An 18,844-nucleotide genomic window follows, 5' to 3' on the forward strand; every position below is an offset into this window, starting at 1 on the left:
AATATTACTATCAGTGAAACAATTGAAATTTGCAGTAATATGAACAAAGTCAAACTCTTGAAAGACATTAACTTTGCCTGATTTTGAGGAACCAGTATAACTTAAAGAAGAAAAAAAATGACTAACATTTTTGCAATAAGGAAGTTATAAACTAACTTCAAACTTTTCAACTAAGAGACTGGGCCTCTGTCCCATTTATTTGAAATGCAAAGCAGGTATTGGACTGTATTTTAAAGGAAAGTTGACTTGATCACAATTTGGTGTTTCAAAAATGGGAACAATACATTAAATATTTTCAATTAATGCAAAGCACAAGAAAAAGACCAGAAAGAACCTATTTCTAATTTTACTTCTCATGGACACTTAAGTTAATTTTGTCCAGAACTCACCTGTAGTCCATATGACAATAATTCCTTCATTTAGGAAATCCCCACCTTGTTAACAGTGTGAGAATGTAAATTTGAAGTACTTTTGACTGGGAAAACTTTATCATAATAAAATAGTTTAATTTCCCTGAGCATGAAATATTCCCCCAAGGAATGTAACTATTAATGGCATGCTATGATTAATTAATTGGTTCTGGGAACTATTATACTATATTAGTCACTTTCATATTAGTGTTCCCAAGAGTGACAAATAAGACAGTGATTGTACTTCTACATGTCCAGCCCTTTCCTGCCAAGACGTTTTGCTGATGTGCAGCTTCTATGCAATTTCCCACAGTGTACTTCTCATCTGACTTAGTGCAAGCTTTGTTAGTTTAATGCTTAGAAATGACTCATGTTCTAGCAGAAAATCTTTCCTCTCATTCCTTTTTGTGTTATAGACAACAGTGTCCCTGGGGGGCATGACAACTGATCCCAGCAGGGTTATTTACAGTGACATGTTAGCACTCTTGCCAAGGGGGATTGCTAAAGGGTACATTTCTTCAATGCCAGTTTCAACCCAGCAGCAATTTCTGCAGTTGTAAATAATTCTGTCTTTTTCATCTCTAGTCAGGTAACTGCTGTCAAATTAAAGAGGTGTTCAAAACTCACGGCACAATTTTGCTTTTTCATTATTATATCTGCAATTTGATTGGTGTGATGTATTTTCTTGCATGAATGAGCAAATTTATAGAAAATTTATTCAACTAGAGAAGCTTGCAATTCTTTACATGTCAGCCTTCTAAATTCATATTGCAATGATATTTGGGGACTATAAGAATGTAGTTCAAGTAATAATTTTAAATGTAATAAAATTATTTTTTTTAATTATTAAAGCTCACCTTTCATTAATATCATACACCCATTTAAACATTGAATTGTGTACGGGGCGCCTGGGTGGCTCAGTCGTTAAGCGTCTGCCTTCTGCTCAGGTCATGATCCCAGCGTTCTGGGATCGAGCCCCGCATCCGGCTCCCTGCTTGGCGGGAAGCCTGCTTCTCCCTCTCCCACTCCCCCTGCTTGTGTTCCCTCTCTCGCTGTGTCTCTCTCTGTCAAATAAATAAAATCTTTAAAAAAACAAAAACATTGAATTGTGTAAATATAAGAACTTGACTAAGAAACTGTTATGTGTCGGCCATTTCACTTACATTATTTAATCCTAATAACCTATGAATAAGCCGTTTATTGTTATACAAGGTAACTGATCCTCAGACACGTAAATAACTTTCCAAATCCACAAAATATTTATGTCTATGATCTGAATTATCTGACACAAAATTTAACATACAGGCATACCTCGTTTTATTGTGCTTTGCTTTATTGCACTTTGCAGATAATTGTGTTCTTACAAATTGAAGGTTTGTGGCAAACCCTACATCCACCAATCCCATGGGTACCATTTTTCCAATAACATATGGTCACTTCATGTCTCTGGTAACTTTGGTAATTCTCACAATATTTCAAGCTTTTTCATTATCATTGCATTTGTTATGATGATCTATGATTAATGATTATGACTCGCTGAAAGCTCAAATGATGATTAGCACTTTTTGGTAATAAAATATTTTTAATTAAGGTATGCACATTGTTATGTTAGATGCAATACTATTGCGCACTTAATACACTACAGCATCATGTAAACATAACTTTTATATGCACTGTGAATCCAAAAAATTCATTTGACTGGCATTATTTTTTTTTATTTTTTATTTTTTTTTAAGATTTTATTTATTTATTTGCGAGAGAGAGAATGAGAGACAGAGAGCACAAGAGGGAGGAGGGTCAGAGGGAGAAGCAGACTCCCCGCCGAGCAGGGAGCCCGATGCGGGACTCGATCCAGGGACTCCAGGATCATGACCGGAGCGGAAGGCAGTCGCCTAACCAACTGAGCCACGCAGGCGCCCCTTGACTGGCATTATTGCACTGTCTGGAGCCAAACCTGCAATATCTCTGAGGTATGCCTGTAGTCTCTATGCCACGTTGCTCTCTCACATTTAAAAGGTACTGAAGAACACTGAATGAAGGTCAATGGCCTTGATTTGCATTTCAAGCACCAAAGTGACTGTCACCCTTATTCTCAGACCTACCTTGAGATCAAAATAAATGCTCTAATCAATTTTCAGCATGACAGACATTCAAATATATGAAGTTAAGCATATCACCCCAACATCTCCTCTTTTCCATTTTCCTAGTACAGTTGGAGTTAGAGTCAGGGCTAAAGTTCCCAGTAGCTCACAGAATGCTTAATCCACTCCTGTTTCTCAATACTCCTCTCCATATGCAGTTGTCAAGATTTAAAAATATACTTTAGGTGTAATCTGCTCATCTCTCAAAAGTTATTGATTATTTTAAAGAGTACTTCTATGAAAAAAAATAAAGAGTACTTTTATAAATGGGGCATTAATTCTTAATTATTTTATATGTAGTCTGCATTTTTTAACTCATTGATTTAACCGCACCACATAAATCTTTATTTTTTTTTCCTATTTATTATCTCATATGCATAATTTTCACCTGTGTGTGGGAGGGGGAAATACCAACATCTATTCATGATTGTGGGAATATGGAATTCAGATCATAATTTTCTATAAATAAGCTTAACATTTAGGAGCTTTTTTGCCAGCATATTCAGATTTTAGTGAAGAAGTACAAATAAAAAATATTTAAAATATTGATAAAATATAGATAATTAATATCAAGATATTTTTGTTTTTTTAGGCAACGTTTATTAGGCAATGTTTGTTAATTGATAAAATTTTTTTTTCCATTTTATCAATAAAAAATAAATGGATCTTAGACATCAACATATCCTCTCCTTCTTGGACAAGATTCTTACACATATAGACACATATATCACCAAATATTTACCTAAATGATTATTTTCCACCCTATATGGTTGATCTTATTTATAAATATATTTAAGTTAAAAAGAAACAATTTCTCTTTAATCTTTTCTTTATTGTTTTACTTATCTTGTTTTGAGTTAGGAGATAATATTTACCAAGAGTTATTTATTTCAAAAAAATAAGATAAATATAATTTTAAGCTGAAGGAAAATGCAAAAAATGGCAACATTAGGATTGCTTTGATTCTTTGAATTTTGTATTAAACAATGGTATTATAGGAAATTAAATTTAAGTATACTCTCAATTTAAATGAAAAATGAATATAAGTTTGAATGCATTTATTTTATTTTCAATCAACTGAAAAAAGAAGGGTAAAAAATCATAAATTATGATAAAAAAAGAACTTTAGATCAAAAGATATGATAGTTAATTATTCCAGAGAATCTCATATGGGAAAATTCCAAAGATAATTGGAATATTAATTAATATAATTAATTAACATAAAACAAAGTTTTACATTACATGTAAATGTCTATTGGTGTAAATAAGGTTCTTTGATTGGAAAATACTGCCCCCAGGAGAATGAGCTATTAGCAAGTTAATACCTTGCTTTTATTAATTGTCAACATGTTTCAAATAAGCACTGTTTACAGGCACTTTGTATCTACTAATCCAGAGTAAGACATTGTCCTTACACTAAAGAACATTAATAAATTTAAATATAGGTGAAGTTAAGTTGCAATTAAATGAATAGACATAACAAAGATTATTTTTATTACACATTCTTCTTAACCATTAAAATACAAATTAAATCTAGTTAATTCTGTGAAGACTTGAATCAATTGCTAAGGTGTTCTTATAAGCTCTGATTGAAGTTCTAAAAAGCTAACATTTTGTCACTAATGAAACACAATGTGGCTAGCATATATAGAGCAAAATAAAATTTAAAAAACCTAAACAATACTAAACATTGATCAATTCGTGTACTGTGGACTGCAATTGCTATTATTTCTATAAATTTTATTATTTCTCTTCTTCCCAGATATAGACATTAACTATCACATACATATCTATGCATTTTTTTTACACAACAAAGTGTTATGATTCATGAATAGTGAAGAGTGACATTAATTTTACTTTTACTACTTAAGAATCTTCTTACATGGAAAAAATTAAATTAGTAAGTGATGGGTTGTAATCCAAGTATAAATAATAAATAAATACATTAAAAAGTATGTTATAAAATATATTTTTAAATCAAACCCACCTATGACTGTATGACCACAAAGAACACAATTATATAGGAAATACTTTCTTCTACAATCTTTTACAAATACCTTTGAAAGATAAAGCACACTACTTGTCAAAATTTCATATGAAAAATTAATGCAAATTTTTTAAGATTTAAAAATAGCTGTTTCCAGAATACTGATTTATATCCAAAATATGAAAATAATGTCTTTTTGATGTTTTTGACCTGATGAAATTTCCAAATTCTGCATATAATATTTGTTAGTTGTTTATTAAGTTGATAGATCACATAGCACAAAAAAAATTCTTTCCCCTTCAATTTAGAATTTGTCAGAATTTTCCATGGGATATAAGGATAATGGAAAACAGGTTTAGTGAAGTGCCTCTAAAAGAACTTTCTAATTGCCTGAGTCTCAAATGGTGGCTAGTGCATATATCACAGAGTTACTATGTGACTTTGGACCAATCAAAAATTTTTGTCTCTAATTTATCTCATATATCAAATAGGGATAATAATACCTCCCACACTAAATTCCATACATTGTAATATGAATGCCATAAGAATATGTAGCTAAGGTGTATTTAAAAATACAAGGTGAAAGTAAAGACACACGATTCAATTAATTAATTAACTAGTTAATTTTTTAAAAAAGATTTTAGAGAGAGAGCAGGAGAGCAGGGAGAGGAACAGAGGGAAAGAGAGAGAGAGAGGATCTCCAACAGACTCCACACTGAGCACAGAGACCAAAATGGGCTTGATCCCGGGACCGTGACCAAGATCATGACCTGAGCCAAACAAGAGTCCCATGCTAACTGACTGAGCAACCTAAGCACCCCCACATTATTTAATTAAAAAAATCTTTTTTCTCCCTCCTATTAAAACTAAGGGTCTGTACTAAGAAGGTATTCATTTTCTAAAAAGAAAAATGTTCATGTAAAAATGACCAAAAGCTCTTTGAGGAGGACTAAGGGGCAGCCACAACAGAGCTCTGCACACCCCACTACTGCTCCTCACTCCCTGCTGTTTGCTCCCCCCAAGGAACAAGTAGAGCAAGCAGCCACCCAGGGCAATGGCTTTTAAAGACACTGGGAAGACACCCTTGGAACCAGAGGTGGTGATTCACCAAATTAGAATTACTCTAACTGGCCACAGCATAAAATCTTTGGAGAAGGTATGTGCTGATTTGCTCAGAGGCATAAAGGAAAAGAATCTCAAAGTGGAAGGACCAAGACTCTGAGAATCACTGTAAGAAAAATTCCTTGTTTTGAAGTTTCAAAGACTTGGGATCATTTTCAGATGAGGATCCACAAGCGACTCAATGATTTGCACAGTCCTGAGATTGTTAAGCAAATTACTTCCAACAGTACTGAGCCAGAAGTGGAGGTTGAAGTCACCTTTGTAGATGTTTAAATCAACTTTTTATATAAATTATCAGTTGTCTAAAAAATAAATAAAAATGACCAAAAAAATGACCAACCCCCCCCCCCACAAGATCCGAGAAAAGTTTGAAAATAAATTACAAAATTTGGTAAACGTACTTAGAAAACTTGGGGTCTTTTATGCCTGGTCTGTGGATACCATTTTACTGATTTCATTCAAATAGAATTTTACTGCATTTAATTTGTTATACTCTTAGAGTTCATTTAGGTTTTACCTATATTAAAAGAGCTAACACATGTAATATAAAGCATACTGCCTATCTCATGTTAATAACTCAATACAAGCTAGCTGAAACCAATATTTATAGCAGTCATAGTACCATTACCAAATTTTCTCACTGAAATTTCCTCCACTCAGAGGCATGGATACAATCTTTGAAATGACTCTTTTTTAAAAATAGCCACATCAAGTGCCTCTTTTGATTGTCCCATTTGTTTGTAAGAAAATTTCTCTCCACTTGTACGTAACAAGCTCTTCACAAGTGATTGGGAAGATGAAACAACCTGACAGAGTTCCTTCCGTTGCCTGCAAAAGGTTTTCTGAAGTTCTGCCGGACATCTGAATGAGAATTGAATGCATATATTATAACCTTGATATCTGAAACAAATTGACCCAAAGTAATGTTAATTACTTGCTGTTTGCAGGGGGAAACATGCATAGGATGGAGTAATAAAGCTTATGTCTAAGCATTTGAATTAAACAGAATAACCCATCAGGCTGTTTTGCTGTCAACATAGTGCTGTGCCTTCCTGCATTATCTACAGCCAATTACATTATTGGTTTAAACAATAGCCAGTGGTAAACCACACTTGCAATTTTTTAATGTAGTTTTTACCCTTATTTGAAGTTTTAACACATACATGAATAGATTAATTAACAAGAGGTCATAGAAAAATAGATGAAAAATTCAAGGTGATGAAATTTCAGAAATAGTATATGAGCAAGGATAAAGGTGTCATCAAAAAAACAAACACACACACACACACACACACACGCACATAAACAAACATTTTAAAGGTGAAACTAGACCAACAAGGCTGAAAACACTGGAATTACTGTGGCAGTATAGAGGGAAATCAACAATAAAAATCATTGTTATATAGAAACAATTCTAACTTAAGGTTTTGTAAAAATAGCACACACTATATAGATTCTTAGCTACCCAATGTAAATGGATACTTGATAGTGATGAGGGGACAGAAGGCGAGCTGAAGACAAAGCACAAGCTGACACCCTGCAACCTCCCCCCACTCCCCACTCCTGGGTGGGACATGTGGGACATTCTTCCAGGAATCTCCCAACTATCTTAATGTTAATGCCTTGCTAGAGGGGAAAACAACCTTAACATGAAAATGGCAAGGCCTCGGATATCTTGTAGTTCCTCTTTAGCATATGAAAGTTCTTTTGAAACCTCCCTTTTTCCTTACCTCTCCCAACCCCATAGTATATATAATCAGCCACCCCTCACAACTTTGGGGCAGCAGCTCTTTCTGCCCACGGGTCCTGTCCCTGTGCTTTAATAAACCACCTTTTTGCACCAGAGAAGTCTCAAGACTTGGCCGTTGGCTCTGGATCTCATCCCACAGTACTTCACTTATATTCCAAAACGACATCAATAGTGATGGAGGAAAGACGTTATTAGGGTTTGAAGCCAATGGCCAAGAAAGAATTCTTGAGACATCTTTGGTGCAAAAAAATGATTTTATCAAAGCACAGGCACAGGACCCATGGGCAGAAAGAGTTGCAACAGGGTCATGCAGTGGCCCATTCTATACTTTCAATTTGGGAGGGGATTAGGGACAGCGTAAGTCTCTAAGGAATTTTGGAAGCAAGGTTTCCAGGACCTTGAGGGGGCTAGCTATTTTTGGGAAAAGGTCATTTATTACCATCTAATAAAACCTTAGTCATGAGACCCTTCAGATGTATATTGGTGGGCCATATGCTTGGGGGATGATTGCCAAAACGTATCTTGGGGGTTTTAGAGATAAAGGAAGTTTCCAAAGGAATTTTTATACTTAAAGTAGACTTACAGGATCCTGGTAGGGGGCGGGGGCGTGGGGCAGGGTGCTCAGGGAAGGATTGCCTTTTACCCTTAGCAAAGTATTAACATTGCATCATTTGAGTCCCTAGAGGAATGTCACTCGGCCTGTTTCAGGGACTTGTCAGTGGGCTCTAGGTAGTAAGGAAATTTAATAATTTTTCTTCTGTTTTTGTTTCCCACATCATTAGGACAATTCATTAACTTGAAAAACCTAGTAAGACCTCTGTCAGATGAAGCAATGATACACCATCACTGAGTCAGTGCTGTAAGAAATGGGGGAAGCTTTATAACTGGGAGTAACAGAGGTCAAGAGAATAAAATACTGTGAGTTAAATTGTCAAGTTTTAAGAAATTAGATAATCAGAAAAAAAAAAAAAAAAGTAGAGCTAGAAAACTAAAATTTCTAACATTGAATTTTGAAGTGGCCAGTGTGGACCAAGAAGACAATGAGGCTATGGCAACCACAAGTGTCTATTTGGAATCTTAGGGATTGTAATCCTGGAGACACACAGTCAACTGAAATCCTCGTGTGCACGTACATGTATAAATATGTAAGACCTATGACATGGATTCTTTCCAGCTCAATTGTAGGGCTAAATACACAGTTTTTTTGAGGTTATTCTTTCAATGCAGGACACATAATTTATAAAGAATATGGACATAGGTGTAGAAAGCAACCCATAAGGGTGGAACCCAGAAGAAGGGATTAAATCTGAATCTCTTACTGCTGCCAAGCCTCCTACTTCCAATGGAAGTATCCTCCAGCATAACATGGAGACCTTCATCATGAAGCTGGATCAGGATTCAAGAAATTGAAGCATGGGATCCAGGAGATGGAGTTGCTATGGGCCCTATTGCTTCCCACAACAACCACGCAAGCCAGCAGATGAATAGACATCATGTGTGAACTGCAACAGACCCTCATGCCCAGTACACATCTTCTAGTACAAAGAGAAGGCAGCTGCTGCTTCTCATGTGCCCTGAAATTCTCACATAAAATGTCCCTTGTGACCTATTCCCCATGAAAACCTCAGACTATGCAAAGAAGAGAATTCTAGGAAATGTGGTTTTCTAACCTGGTGCAGTACAAATATACCTCAAAAGAAATTTTAAACATTGTATAAATCAAATATTAGATGCCTTAATCAATACCAGAATATAGCAATTTCTTTTTTTCAACAGCAGTGATCTTCCTTTCTAACTTTTTAGGTTTCTACAATTATGAAATTAACTTAAGCTCATCATCAACCCAAAATGCTTCTCTTAAGAAATCATAAGCTACACTATCCCTATTCTGTTTCTTACAACTGATACGATATTCGTATGTTTATTACACCTATTATCTATTTTTCCTTGAATATCTTTAATTTTTGTTGAATGTCTGCTTGAAATGTTCTGTTTATGTTACCCCTAACTCTTTCCAGATTCAAAACTTAATAATGAAAATCAGAGCAGGAAGATACATACATGCACAAATGTATGCAAACATATGTGTCAAGGCTGATGTGCCATGTGTGCGTTTGAGAGTGAGGCAATGTTCATAATGACTACTGCTACTCCATCCAAGACATTATATTCAAGAGAGGATGCAGGTCACACTACAAAAAGAACTCTTTTAGGTTGTTGTTTGTCATGATTAGAAAAGACAAAATTAGTAAATGTCTAATCAAAGTTTCACTGACTTTCATAACTTCTTGTTGGAAGAATAAAAGTATTTTTCTTCAACCTTTGTATCCCATCAGACCACCTCACTTAGAAGAAAGAATAGTTCACCTAACCTACATGCTGAAAAAGATGGGAAAGAACAGAATGAAAGAATAGTGAAGGGGAGAAAGCAGGAACAACAGTTGTGTATACAGAATATATAGAGAAGATTTAATCTCAAATAAATTAATTAAAGCAAATATTCTTGGAAAAATAATTTCCTGTCTTTTCTTCGCTAAAGTAAGTCCTCTTCCGAAATTAACTGTTATAATATTAAATGTCAGTTGATGGTAAAGCTGCCACCACAAGTATCTATAGAACCCTGGGAGTTCAGAAAGCCCCTTGGGGTAGCTTCTAATATGTAAATTTCTGGGTTGGGAGAGGGGAAGAAAAGAACAAAACAAACAGGAAAGTTAATTTATGCTTGAAACTAATCAGTGCTCCAAAAACTTACGCTGTTCTCTTAGATTTCTTTCTAGCCTGCTATATTTATGACTTTCACCAAAATTGTGTTTATTGTTCTGAAAATAAATGAAAGGTGTTGACATCCGGCACAACTCTCTGCCTACTGTCGGATCAGAAAAGTTATAATAAATGACTTGCAAGTGATTGTCAATTTCATTTAAACTAGCTAGTTTCAACAACATGTCAAAATTTGAGATTGTCACTACACTTTTGCCAATTTTAAATAGAATTGTTCAAAATATTTTAAAAGTTAGACTTTGTTAAGTTATAGTACAATACAAAGATTGCTACGTTTAAACAGAAAATAATTTTTTCACTTACTTGTGACAAATGATGAGGGAGCACTTAGAAAGGAAATTTTTTTTTTTTTAAGATTTTATTTATTTATTTGACAGAGAGAGAGAGAGTAAGAGAGAGAACACAAGCAGGGGGAGTGGGATAGAAAGGAAATTGATTCCCAGAGGTTAAGATGGTTTTGCCAAGAATAAGGCATTCAATGTAAAATTTTCTTTCTTGATAAATTTACTCTCAGATGATCATTTTAGGAAAATGAGATAACTAAACTTTTCATAATATTATTTTTCAAAAAGTGGAAAAAGTGGACTGAGGCATTATTAAATTTAGTGTATACAGACTTACATGCATAATTGAGGCAAGGACTATGGATTATTATTCTAATGATATCCTGGAGAAAAAGCTCTTAGTGGCATATAGTAGAACCAAATAGTTATTTAGCAAACTCTAGATATTAGATATTTCTTCCAATGATTTTGATAAAGATGTACAAAAAGAGAATTAAATTTGGGGATAAATAATAGCAATAGATTTGACACACTATTTGAGATGAATAATATTTATAAAATCCCAAATAGGATGGGTCTAATAAGGTAAAATATCACAGTGGTTACTGTAAATTCTAAAGTTAGCATTAAAAAAAAAAAGAGATACTGAATTAAGTATAAGCTAGATACCAAAGGGGAAGAGAAACAAAGTAGATGGAAAGATGAAACTAAATATTAGTCCAAAACTGCAATAAAGATTTAGTCTGAACAGACATAAGAATGAGACCCAGAAAACACTGATATATCCACAGAGAAAACCAACAAGTAGACCATATTGGACAGAAAGGATAAATCATGGGTAAAATTCAGTCCAATTCACATAATATGTCTAATTTCCACAATGTTAGAATACTGAGTTGAAGGACAAATATATTGGGTCATTCTGCACTCAGCAACTTACTCAAAGATTATGGAAATAATATGGAATAAAATATTACTCAAAGAATATGGCAAGAAGTAAGCAAAATCAAATTATATTACCTTCTTCCCAAACAAAACTATCTTGTATATGACATAAAAATTACATGGATATTTAAGAGAAAGCACATTCAATTCTAAAGCAACAGTAACAACAAACCTCGTGGCTGTGATCCCAGACGCATTGTAGAAAAGGAAGAGTTATGTAATTATACTCCTTTCCCATTTGAGGTACTCTGGTAGAAAAAAATTAAAGGTATTTCTTTATGACCTCACCTTCTTATTATAAAACATAAATATAATTGTTTAGGAGTATAATCTTTGAAATTACCACCAAAATAAAATTCAAAAACCTATCTCATATAAAAATAAAATACTCTCCTGGTTTATTTGTTAGAATATTTTTCAACTTTGAATAAGTCTGTTAAATGCAGTCAATGATTTCTAGAGGCAGAACTAAAACGTGTTAACCTATCAGCTTCAGCGTGTCATATGATGTGTGCGTACACGTAGCTATGTGTCATAGTTACTGTACTAAAGCCGTTGTAGTGTCTTCAGTATGCTTGTCTCTTCTCTGGAATCTCTTCACAAGCCTCAGGTTGACAGGGTCGATGCCATTTATCCAGGCTCAATTGATAATTTGGGAGTGAATGAATAAAAATTCATCAGAAATATAAAGTCAAAACAAAGCTTTGTTTAAACTCTCCTAGCCATATACACTTCCTCTTATAACTAATCTCTTTATTCCCTTATAATAATTTTATTTCAATTATGTCCAGGACATAAAAGCCATGATGGCAGTTTAGAAGGTGGTTTGAATGTGTTTGATTTCTCCCAGGTGATGTAAATTTTGCAATATTGGTAGGCTTTAAGGAAAGATTTTTACCCTTACACCTTAATCAGATGGGAATAAATAAATTCTATCAATACAGCATTTTATTAACTCTGCTTACCATGTATACAGTAGTCATTTGTTTTGTCAATAAATTACTGATTTTTATTAGTCATTCCATTTTAAACAGAGCATAAAATGCAGCTGCATAATGACCTTAAGAAGAAAAGAAAGGCTTTTACTGACAATAAATAAATAAATAAATATAGGAGAAGGTGAAAGTGTGACTAGTAAAATAAAAATTTGATCACCCCAGCAAGAACTCCACAATTAGTGCAAAAAAGAAAATCATACGATTTTACCAGTGAAATCAAATTCTGCTTGTATTGTTGCGCATCATATATTAGTATAAAATTACTTATTTTTTGAGTAACAGCCTGATAAATATAATTTGAATGAATCCATTGTTAATAAGTATCTATATATATTATGATTCATTTTGCAAGTATTTAAGTTTGACATTCAAGATTTTAGTTTCTATCTTATAATTTCCTAATATGAGAATTTAATATTACAAATTTCCCTTTATTTAACACAGTTACTTTATCACAACTTTTTTTTATTGTAGTGGTTCCTTTATCCATTAGTTCTAAATAGGTTTTTTATTCCTATTGTGATTTCTTCTTTGACTCATTAATTCTAGTATGTGGTTTTTTTTTTAATTTTATTTATTTATTTGACAGAGAGAGACACAGTGAAAGAGGGAACACAAGTAGGGGGAGTGGGAGAGGGAGAAGTAGGCTTCCCACTGAGCAGGGAGCCCGATGGGGGGCTCCATCCCAGGACCCTGGGATCATGACCTGAGCCAAAGGCAGACACTTAACGACTGAGCCACCCAGGCACCCAGTATATGTGTTTTTAATTACCAAATTAAAGTTGCAAAGTTTAGAGATATAGTTTGTAAAATATACATTGTTTGAATATTTTTGAGTATGCAAGCATCTTATATAGCATATATTATATCTGAAACTGTTACAAATGGCTCGCATAGCCTATGACATTTAATCATCTTCAGAACTATGACATTATGTTCTCCACTTTTATTTTTTTTAAAGATTTTATTTACTTATTTATTTGACACAGAGAGAGAAACAACAAGGGAGGGAACACAAGCAGGGAGAGTGGGAGAGGGAGAAGCAGACTTCCCACTGAGCAGGGAGCCCGATGCGAGGCTCGATCCCAGGACCCTGGGATCATGACCTGAGCCGAAGGCAGACGCTTAATGACTGAGTCACCCAGGCGCCCCTGGTCTCCAGGTTTATGTCACATTTTACAGTAGGGCATAGTTTGCTAAAAGTAATATGAGATTGTGGAGATGAGTTGTTTTAAAGTAACATATAACAGTTCCAAGGCTGAATTGTAATAAGGTTCCTCAGGCTTTCCTCTGTTTATAAAAATTAAAACACAACTCTGCAGAACCTTCTTGTATAAAAATGGAACAGAAATATGCCAAGTGGTATCTCATGCTGAGAAAATATCCATCTTGACTATGCTAATTTTCTCCATCACTAAGAATGCAAGAGTGTACCATAAATCAAAGTCAGCATCATCTCATGTGGAAGGGACCGTGCTCCCGTGAAACTGATGTGGAACTGAAAACTTTTTTATAACAGAAGCAGCACAGGCGATAATAAACCTTGAGAAAAAAATACAAAACAAAATAAAACAAGAGAAGAACCTAATGCGGGGACAAACATTTATCTTAATATTGATTTACTGTGTCAGATACATTCTTCTCACCCCCAAATCCTGGCTGCTGTCTCTTAATGGCTCAACTGAACTTGAACCAAAGGCAAAGAGAAGTAGTGTTTCAATCCACAAGCATCAGCTTCTCACTGTACAGAGCAGGATGAAGGATGGAGAATACATCTTGAGGTGAACATGGAAGATACAAACATACATATAAAGACAACACTTTTGTTATTCAGTTATCACAAGGGTATCAGTGTCTCATGCTAGTGGGTGAGCAATGTCTATATACTAATTGAGGGTAAGAATAAATTATCAAGTATACTTCATAGTCAAAAAAAAAAAATTACTGGGCGCCTGCGTGACTCAGTCCATTAAGCGTCTGCCTTTCATGACGGTCATAATCCAGCACCCTGGGATCAAGTCTCACATCAGGCTCCTTGCTCAGCAGGGAGTCTACTTCTCCCTCTACCCCTTCCCCCTGCTTGTGATCTCTCTCTAATAAATAAATAAAGATGTTAAAAAAAAATTACTTGAGGGGCACTGGTGGCTCAGTTGGTTGAGTACCGAACTCTTGATTTTGGCTCAGGTCATGATCTCAAGGTCATGGGATCAAGCCCCTCCTCAGGCTCCAAGCTTAACAGGGAGTCCACTAAAGATTCTCCCTTTCTCTCTTCCCTCTCCCTCTGCCCCCCACTCCACTCATGTGCTCTCTCTCTCTCAAAATAAATAAGTAAATCTAAAAAAATTAAAATTAAAAAATTTTTAAAAATTACTTGAAATAAAACTAAATTCTGATTCTAGTGAGGGAGTCATAAGTAAAAACATTACATTGAAAGATGAATACAATTTCTTAATTTTTAAATTAAATATAGTGTGTTTTCTTATGTTCTAAAAAAGAAAGGTTTTTGATATACATGTCTCAAAGTGAATAAATGGATTAAAATAAGCTCTAATACTAAGCATAATACTAAGCATAATATGAAATATACTATAAATGAACTATATTTAGTATATTTACTATACTATATGTCAAAATATTTACATATAAAATAAAATTTTAATTAGATAAATTATTTTAAATAAAAATCACTCTCTTTTGAATCCAGTTATTAAAATAAGTACATATGCCTCCTAAGGGAGTATTACTAATTTAAGGTGTAGTCCTCATGGATTTATTCTTTGGGAGATTTTTTTTATATTTATAATTATAAAGTATTTTCTTTTATTTTTAAAATTTGTTAATTTCAGTATGGTGATAATAAGAATATTTATTGAATCATTTTATATGCAAAAATACTGTCTTAATTACTACATATAGAAATTTTCAGAAACTAATCTTAACCCAATGAGAAATATTAGATTTACCCTGTTCTAAAGTAATGGAAGAAAGCTTGGGATATTTCAAGTAGTTGTCCAAGGGAAGATGGGAAGTTAAAGATTGACCCTACACCTCTGTTACTTTTGACCAACGTTTTTTTTTGTTTTTGTTTTTAATCCCAATATTACTGTTTTGAAAACCAATAGGGAAAAAAAAAGTTGTGTGCAGCTCACAAACCTCTTCATTGTATTCATTTGAATCATGATAATATTAAGAATAGATATATTGTTCCTCAAAAAGTTGAAAATAGAGCTAACGTATGACCCAGCAATTGCACTACTGGGTATTTACCCCAAAGATACAAAAGTAGTGATCTGAAGGGGTACATGCACCCCAATGTTTATAGCAGCAATGTCCGCAATAGCCAAACTATGGAAAGAGCCAAGACGTCCATCAACAAATGAATGGATAAAGAAGATGTGGTATATATATACAATAGAATATTATGCAGCCATCAAAAAACAAAAACAAAAACAAAAAAATGAAATCTTGCCATTTGCAACAATGTGGATGGAACTAGAGGGTATTATGCTAAGTGAAATAAGTCAATCAGAGAAAGACATGTATCATATGATCTCACTGATATGAGGAATTCTTAATCTCAGGAAACAACCTGAGGGTTGCTGGAGTGGTGGGGGGTGGAAGGGATGGGATGGCTGGGTGATAGACACTGAGGAGGGTGTGTACTATGGTAAGCACTGTGAATTGTGTAAGACTGATGAATCACAGACCTGTATCTCTGAAACAAATAATACATTATATGTTAAAAAAAAAAAAATAGAAGATAGTAGGAAGGGAAAAATGAAGGGGGGTGGAATCGGATGAGGAGACAAACCATGAGAGACAGTGGATTCTGAGAAACAAACGGAGGGTTCTAGAGGGGAGGGGTGTGGGGGGATGGGTTAGCCTGGTGATGGGTATTAAGGGGGGCATGTATTGAATGGAGCACTGGGTGTTATACGCAAACAATGAATCATGGAACACATCAAAAACTAATAATGTAATGTATGGTGATTAACATAATAAAATAAATTAAAAAAAGAATAAATATAAAAATAAATGCAAGTATAAGTTAAAAAATGTACATCTCATTAGCTTAAACGTTAAATTCTTCGAAGGAGGAAATATTTCTATTTTATGTAGTATCATTCTTTGTTTAATGTATTTGTATCACTGATGAAATTGTTTTCTTATAGCATAGAACCTACACTAGATTTTCCTTCAGAATACAGTTGTTCTAAGTAAAATTTAAAAGAAAATGCTTATGGTGAAGTGGTTTCTTGAAATGTTTAATGTTTAGTAGTTGGTGACCACAGAGACCAAAGAACATTGTATTGTTTTGTTCATTTTGTTAAACATTCTATTGCCTCCAGTATAATTTAATTTTAACTTGGTAGCAAAATATTGCTCCAGGCCCTGTCTATAATAGTTACATATAAGTCTTTAATATTATTCAGTCCCAATTAACTGAGGAACTTTCCTTTATTTTTCTCTATGATAATAAACCAAGTGCTATATTTATTCCCAGGTTCTAATCATTTTTATTGAAACCAAATGTTTTATATTATACCTATGACTCAGTCCCATTCTCCTCAGAGGTTATTCATCAAAACTGATTAATTTTTTCTGAAATGATATGATATAAATTCCTTTTTTCTCACTTTAATGTACACAGTTGTCAGGTTATTTTTTAATATACAAAATGGCTTTTAAAAGTTTAGTGTATTTCACTATTGTACTGAAAACTGCAGAGATGATTTAGTATGTTTACACTACTATGTTTCCCTGTTTTATAACTGTATGAAAATAAACCTACCTGAATATGAAACTGATCTCCTAAGTTTCAAAATCATAGATATGTGAAAGGTATTGAGAGTTTTTGACTTTTTCTTTCCCTTAAGCCTTAGTCCAAACATTTCTTTAAAAGATCTGTCCTTTAAATAAGGTATGTAATTGTTAGTCAATATTCATTTTTAATAGGTTAAAAATGTAGAAATTAAAAAGCTAATTTGTTGAGTACCTGTGCTAAAATAATATCTTAAGAGGACCACTATTTTATGAGGTCATCTTCATTTCCTGTCCCAACCCACTCACTGTACCTAGGCAGTCACCAACTGCCCAGTCCCTTATCCTCCACATTAGTTTGCTAATGTCAAATACGCAGGTCCTTTTAATTCTCACCAAGTCTGCAGTTTATTTCAATCCTATTTCCCCATGTCCAGACTATGGCCATAGCTGAAGTTTCATCACATCTAACCTAACCCTCTCCCATTTATCCTGACCTTAACAACAAATTTCATTTTGTGGACATTTTTTATTTTATTTTAATTCCAGCTTAGCCAACATACAGTGTAACACTAGTTTCAGGTGTACAATATAATGATTCAAGACTTCCATACAACACACAGTGTTCATCACAAGTGCACTCCTTAATCTGCATTACCTATTTCACCCATCCCCCCCCCCCCCACCACCTACCTCCCCTCTGGTCACCATCAGTTTGTTCTCTATAGTTAAGAGTTTGCTTCTTGGTTTGTCTCTCTCTCTTTTCTTTTCCTTTGCTTGTTTGTTTTGTTTCTTAAATTCTACATGTGAGTGAAATCATATGGCATTTTTCTTTCTCTGACTGACTTATTTTGCTTAGCATAATACTCTCTAACTCCATCCATGTTATTGCAAATGGCAAGATTTCATTCTTTTTTATGGCTGAACCAATCTCATTTTTTAATTTCTAAAGCTACATTTCTCTTATAACTTTTCCTCTCAAAATTTTTAAAGGATCCTTAGTGTCAAAGAAAATGTTAATATTACAAAATTGAATTCAAGACCCTAGAAAATACCAACTTCTCAGGGTTACCTTCCAGTTTTCTCCTACAGAGAGAATTTACTTCAGTCAAACTATGCTACTTGATACATAAAATTTTCATTGCATTTTCCACTACTATTCTTTTATCACACCATTACCCTTTTATGTAAAACTGATTATTTCCCCCATATTTTTCCCTCTCTAAATTCTACCCTATCCTTCAAGCTCTAGCTAGCTTAAATCTTGCTTATTCCAAAAACCCATTTTTAAGCACTCCAGGCAAAAGTGTTATTGTTTCTATTCTAAATGACTATGTAATTCAACATCTGTCTACACTTATGAATGTATTATTCACTAGCCCATGGAACTGTGAAAGGCATTTCATATGTTTAATTTCCTAGATTGATTTTAGAGACCTATTTGTATCACCCTGCCTCTTAAAAGAGTAGCTTCCTGATATTGAATATATATTTGATGAATGAAGATTCTATTTACCTAACAAGAAAAGTGGAAAATAATAGAGAAATTATTCAAAAGAAGGAGTTAATTTATAGTACTACAAATGCTTAGTTTTCCTCCTAGAGTGTTCTTCCTTATTTCATGCCTTCAGTGATATTATGGTTTAACATTCATTGAGCATATAA

At 33.9% G+C, this 18,844-nt stretch overlaps 1 pseudogene; it reads left to right on the forward strand.

The window, feature by feature from the left end:
• The first annotated feature begins 5,592 nt into the window (after positions 1–5,592).
• LOC110588152 lies at positions 5,593–5,933 on the forward strand (annotated as a pseudogene).
• The last annotated feature ends 12,911 nt before the right edge of the window (positions 5,934–18,844 follow it).

The sequence above is a fragment of the Neomonachus schauinslandi genome, chromosome 6 (genome assembly GCF_002201575.2).
Source record: "Neomonachus schauinslandi chromosome 6, ASM220157v2, whole genome shotgun sequence".
NCBI classification, from domain to species: Eukaryota; Metazoa; Chordata; class Mammalia; order Carnivora; family Phocidae; genus Neomonachus; species Neomonachus schauinslandi.